This window comes from Jaculus jaculus, chromosome 9 (genome assembly GCF_020740685.1).
Source record: "Jaculus jaculus isolate mJacJac1 chromosome 9, mJacJac1.mat.Y.cur, whole genome shotgun sequence".
Taxonomy (NCBI): Eukaryota; Metazoa; Chordata; class Mammalia; order Rodentia; family Dipodidae; genus Jaculus; species Jaculus jaculus.
In genome coordinates, this window is record NC_059110.1 from 117282828 (window position 1) to 117288729 (window position 5902).

Sequence of the window (5902 nt, forward strand, 5' to 3'; positions counted from 1 at the left end):
TTGTCCTTTCTTGCCATTTGTGTGTGTTTCTACACAGCTAGCACAAGCTGACTGTGAACGCACCTTGGGGTTGGTGTCAGGATCCACCTCCAGTGACGCACCTCCCCAGCAGGGCTCTGCCTGCGTGAGAGCAAGTAGGAAACTGAATCAAAAATACCTGAGGCAGCCAGGTGCGGTGGTGGCGCACGTCTTTAATCCCAGCACTCGGGAGGCAGGAGGATCACCCCGTGTGTTCGAGGCCACCCTGAGACTACATAGTGAATTCCAGGTCAGCTTGGGCTAGAGTGAGACCCTATCCAACATCAACAGCAAAAACCCCCGAGGCTATGGGACAATTTACATTCAAACCATCACACCACCCCCTGCTTCCTTTTGTGCCACTTTACTGCTGTGACAGGATGCCTGGAAAAAATTGCTTCAGGTGGGAAGGATTTGTCTCGGCTCACGGCTTCAGAAAGTTCTGGCGGCCTGTGGTGAGGCAGTGTGTCATAGCAGAGAGGTTGTGGTGGAGCAGAAGTTTTCGCCTCCAGGGCGCAGGGAGAGAAGGAGGCCTGCTCTGCACAAGTCTGTTTCCTCTTTTTCCATCCAGCCCATGGGATGGGGCTGCCTGCAAGCAGGGCGGGACTTCCTTTCCCCAGCTGACCCTCTGTTGACATGCCCTCCTCACATATGTACCCAGAGTCCCTGCTTCACCAGTCTCCTGGACATTTCTCAGACTGACCATCACTTTAGGGACCACAGCAGAACAGGTGATGGAAAGAATGGAAGAAGGGGAGGGGTTGGAGAGATTGCTCAGTGGTTAAGGCACTTGCCTGCAAAGCCCAGTGACCTGGGTTTGATTACTCAGTACCCATGTAAAGCCAGATGCACAAAGTGGCCTGTGCATCTGGAGTTTGTTTACAGCAGCTGGAGGCCCTGGTGTGTCCATTCTCTCTTCTATCTCTCTCTGCTTGCACTGAAATAAAAACATTTAAAAAAAAATTAACACCAAAAACCAGGGCTTGAGAGATGGCTCAGTGGTTAAAGCACTTGCCTGTAAAACCTAAAGACTCAGAGTTCGATTCCCTAGTACACCCATGAAACCAGATGCACAGAATGGCACACGCCTCGGGAGTTCTTTTGCAGTTGCTAGAGGCCCTGGTGTGCCTGTTCTCTCTATCTCTCTCTGTTTGCAAATAAAAAATATTTAAAAAATATTAAAGAAGGAGCTGGGGAGATGGCTCAGTGACTAAGGGTACTTGTTTGCAAAGCCTACTGGCCTGGGTTCGATTCCCAAGCTTCCATGAAAAGCCAGATGCACAAAGTGGTGCATGCATCTGGACACTTGCAGCAGCAAGAGGCCCTGGTGGAGCCCATTGTCTGTCTGTCTCTCTCTGTCTCCCCTCGCAAATATATAAAAATATATTTAAAAATATTAAAGAAGGGGCCAGAGAGATGGCTTAGTGATTAAGGTGCATGTCTGCGAAGACTAAGGACCCATGTTCGATTCCCCAGGACCCACATAAACCAGATGAACAAGGTGGCGCATGCATCTGGAGTTCATCTACAGGGGCTAGAGGCCCTGCCATGCCAATTCTCTCTCTCCCCCTCACTCTCTTCAAAAAAGAAAAAAATGTATGTGTGTGTGTGTGTTTAAATTTAAAAAGAAGGGGAGGAGTGCTTTGCAATACTGTCTTGAAGACATCAGGTTGCTGTGGCATTCATGACCTCACAGTGGCGGATGCTACCTACACAACACCTGTATAATATGGACAACAAAAATGATGACAACAAAATGGAAGAGAGACTAATGGGAAAGAGGAAGAGATTCAATGGAGGGGAATTGAAGGGAGAGAAGAAGGGGATTTGTGTATGTAACGGTTGCCAGTAAAATGTTTTCTTAAAGAAGATCCTGTTACATTTTGGCTTTTTCTTATAGCTTTACCCCACTCATTTTGTTTTTGTTGTTCGAGGTAGGGTCTTACTGTAGCTCAGGTTGACCTGGAATTCACTCTGTAGTCTCAGGGTGGCCTCAAACTCACAGCGATCCTCCTACCTCTGCCTCCCCAGTGCTGGGATTAAAGGCGTGCGCCACCACACCTGGTTTTTCAGAGGTTCCATTTCTGAAATCAACAATGAAGTGAGTTAACCTACAGAGAATGCCAAATAAACAGTTGTCTCTCACTAAAAGTGGATGCATAAGTCTAGTGATGCTCTGCCTCAATAAAAAAGTGTATGCATAACACATTTGATTAACATTTTTTTTTTTTTTGAGGTAGGGTCTCATTCTGGCCCAGGCTGACCTGGAATTCACTATGTAGTCTCAGGGTGGCCTCAAACTCACAGTAATCCTCCTACCTCTGCCTCCCCAGTGCTGGGATTAAAGGCGTGAGCCACCACGCCCAGCCAAATAAGTATTTTTTTTTTTAAAGATAAAAATTGAATAGAACAAGGGCTAGGGAGATGGCTCAGTGGTTAAAGGCACTTGCTTACAAAGCTTGCTGGCCCAGGTTTAATTCCCTAGCACCCATGTAAATCCAGATGCAAAGAAGGGTGCACATGTCTGGCATCTGTTGCAGCAGCAAGAAACCCTGGTGTGTGCATATACCACACACACACACACACACACACATAATTTTCTTTTCTTTTAAAAAATTAAATAGCAGGCTGGAGAAATAGCAGGCTTAGTGGTTAAGGCACTTGGCTGCAAAGACAAAGGGCCCAGGTTCCATCCTCCAAGACCCACATAAGCCAGATGCACAAGGTGGCACATGCACCTGGAGTTTGCTTCCAGTGGCTGGAGGCCCTGGAGTGCCCATTCTCTCTCTGCCTCTTTCAAATAAAAAAAGAATTAAATATTTTTAAAAAATAAATAAGAGCTAAAAATAGGAGCAGATGCACAGGTATGTACACTACATAAATGAGCCTAAGTAAAACTGGGAAGATTTGCCTAAGATTAGGGTATTGTGTCAGCATGAATATCCTGATTGTGGTATTGTACTAATATTTGTGAGGCATTATCATTTGGGGAGACTAGGTGAAAATTAGACAAAACCCTTTGAGTGTGTATGTATGTGTATATGGGCATGCGTGGGCAGTGAGTGGTACGTGTGTGAAAGTCAGGACAGCCTCCAGGTGTTGGTGCTTGCCTTCCTGCTTGTTTCGTACGAGGTCTCTGTCGTTTCTTGGTGTCACTCCGGGCAAGCTGACCTGTGAGCTTCCAGATTCTCCACGCTCCGTCTCCCACGGCATGCTGGGATCACAGACCGTATCTTCTTTGAATTTATGCTCGTTCCAGGGATCTGAACTCTGGGGGTCAGGCTTACAAAAACAAGCACCTTTTAATCACTGACCCATCTCCCCAGCCCTCCTAATAACTCTTACAAGCACCCGTGAATGTGCAATTACCTTAACTACCCACCGCAGGGACCCACTGAAGCCCTGGCTTGGACTCCAGGGACTATTGTCCAACTCTGAGCAGTGACTTTTGTGGACAGAGTAAATACAAACAGCTGTCGCGGGCTCAATGTGAAAAGAAAAAGCCAAAGACAGCTGTCCTGTGAGAAGCCTGGCCCCGCATTGGCCGAGGAGGATCCAGAGGTGTGGGAGCTATTCGAAAGTTCAATTCCACGGGGTACTTTCTCTCCCTCCCTTTTAACACTAGTTCAGTTCCAAATGAAATAAAACAAAATCCCAGGCCTGCCACCGCTGGCCCCCCTCCCTCCAGTCGCTGTTCCCACCTGTGTGCAGCAGGTGGCGGAAACGCTCCAAGAACGCATCCACATCTTTTTCCCCGGGGCTGGTCCCACAGCTCCCACCAGCAGGTGGGGCGCTGAGCATCATCCTGGATGCTCAAGGAAAGGGCACGCGCGGGCACCGCACCGCAACTACCTTCTCCCAAGTCCCCTGCAAGAAGTCGCTGCCTGGTGTGGGCAGGGTTAACAGTTCGCATTCCAGAGCAGGGGAAAAGGAGCCTAGGGAGTGTTGGGGGAGTCACAGACAGAGGGAGGGAGCACGAAGGGCCAGCTTCTCACAATACCACGGCTCTGGTGGGGGAGAGAGAGCGATCACCCCCAACAATGGCCACAGCTGTTTTTGTCTGCCCCGAAGGAAGCCGACTTAGGAAGCAGGTATCAGAGAGGGTCCTTCCTGCAGGGCCTTCTGTCTGCCTTATAAACCTGTCAGCGCAGCTGCATTCATGTGTCGGCGACAGATGATGAAAGGACAGCACTGGCGGTCGGCCACAGATGGACCGGCCACTTGCAAGTTGAGGCAGGTGGCAAAGGCTTGTGGAAGCTGTGCAGGTGGGGCCCGCTGATTCATTGCCTGGCCAGCATACCAAGGCAAGATGGACCACGGCCTCCTGCCCAGCCTCCCTCCAGGGCTGGGGCGTCCCCCAACAATCTGTCTCCCCGTGAAGGCTTCCGCTGGCCCTCCTTTCTTTTCTTGCACCTCAGGTGTGAACTCTCCTGCTCCACGGCCCTCCCCCCTGCCGTTGCATGGCCCCCGGTCTCTGGGAGAGGTAGTAGGGTTTCCTTGCGCCTCCGTGGACCTGGGACGGTTTTCTGTAACACCCGTGGCATGCAGCACGCGGGTTCAAAGCCGTTTTTGAAAAAAAAAAAAAGTACTAAGGAGCTAGGGGAAGATATGTCAGCCCAGTCGAGTGCTGGCTTTGGCTTTTGCTGAAAAGCAGAATTCCGTGTTGCCCACCCCCAGCCTGGCCAGGGGAGTGACTGCTTTTGACACATCAACCTGTGAGTCAGCGGCAGTGCTGTGCTTTTGTCATTGCGCACAGGGTCCCTAAAGAGCAGGACAGGTTTCCTCTTTGCGCTCCGCGTCTAAGCGCCCTGCTCATCCCTAAGTTATCACCAGAACTCTGCCCTCTTGCCTGGTGGGCGCCTGTGCTGTGGACCCTCTGGTTCTCTCCCTTGCCGGGCAGAGAAAGTTTCTTCTCTTAGGATAATTATTGCGGGACCCCATAGAGGTGGGAACAATGGAACTTGTCCCCTCTCCCCCAGGTAAGGTCTCGCTCTAGCCCAGGCTGACCTGGAATTCATATGTAGTCTCGGGCTGGCCTTGAACTCACAGCCATTCCCCCTTCCTCTGCCTCTCTAGGACTGGGATTAAAGGTGCGCACCACCATGCCCAGCTTTCTTTTTCCTTAAAAGTTTATTTATTTATTTATTTAGTTGTGGGTGGGGCATGTGTACATGGAGGTCAGAGGAGTTGCCTGCACTCCACCTTCTGTGACACAGATCTCTTGCCACGGCAGCCAAATCGGGCCAGCAAGTGGGTGAAGGGGAACCGAATCCAGGCTGGTAGGCTTTGCAAGCAAGTGCCTTTAACCTCTGAGCCACCTCCCTAGCCCCATCTCAGGGCTGGGGTGTAGTTCAGTGTTACAGTACTTGTCTAGCATGCATAGTGTCCTGGATGCCAGTCCCTGGAACCTCTGAGCCAAAACAAAAGCATCCTTCTGTCACTGGCTGAGTGGTGGTGGTGGTGGGGATAGACATCTTTGCACCATCAGTTGATGGGGTGACAGATGAAATTAGCCTGAGAAACAGGATGATGAGCAGGGCTCAGCTTTGAGGAGAACTCGGAGCTTCACATTTCCTTTGTTAAGCTGGTCCCCAGTTTGTTTTGAGAATGCCCAAGGGGCCCAGGGAGGCAGGCAATTAAAAGCCGGAGTTCATTTCGATATCTGAAAAACCACAGCCGCCTGCACGTGGGAGGTGCCCGGAGAGCTGGCTTGGGCCCTGCCTCACACGCCCGGCCCCTGCAGGTCACCTGGGAGTGCCAACAGCAATGTGGAAGTTTGCTGAGCTTGAGGAGTCTTTGGGGAGGGCTGGCTTGGAGCACACCCCTTTCCCTCCCCTGAGGCTGAGGGAATCATGGGGCCAGCCCTGTTCCCAGCCTGTCCTCA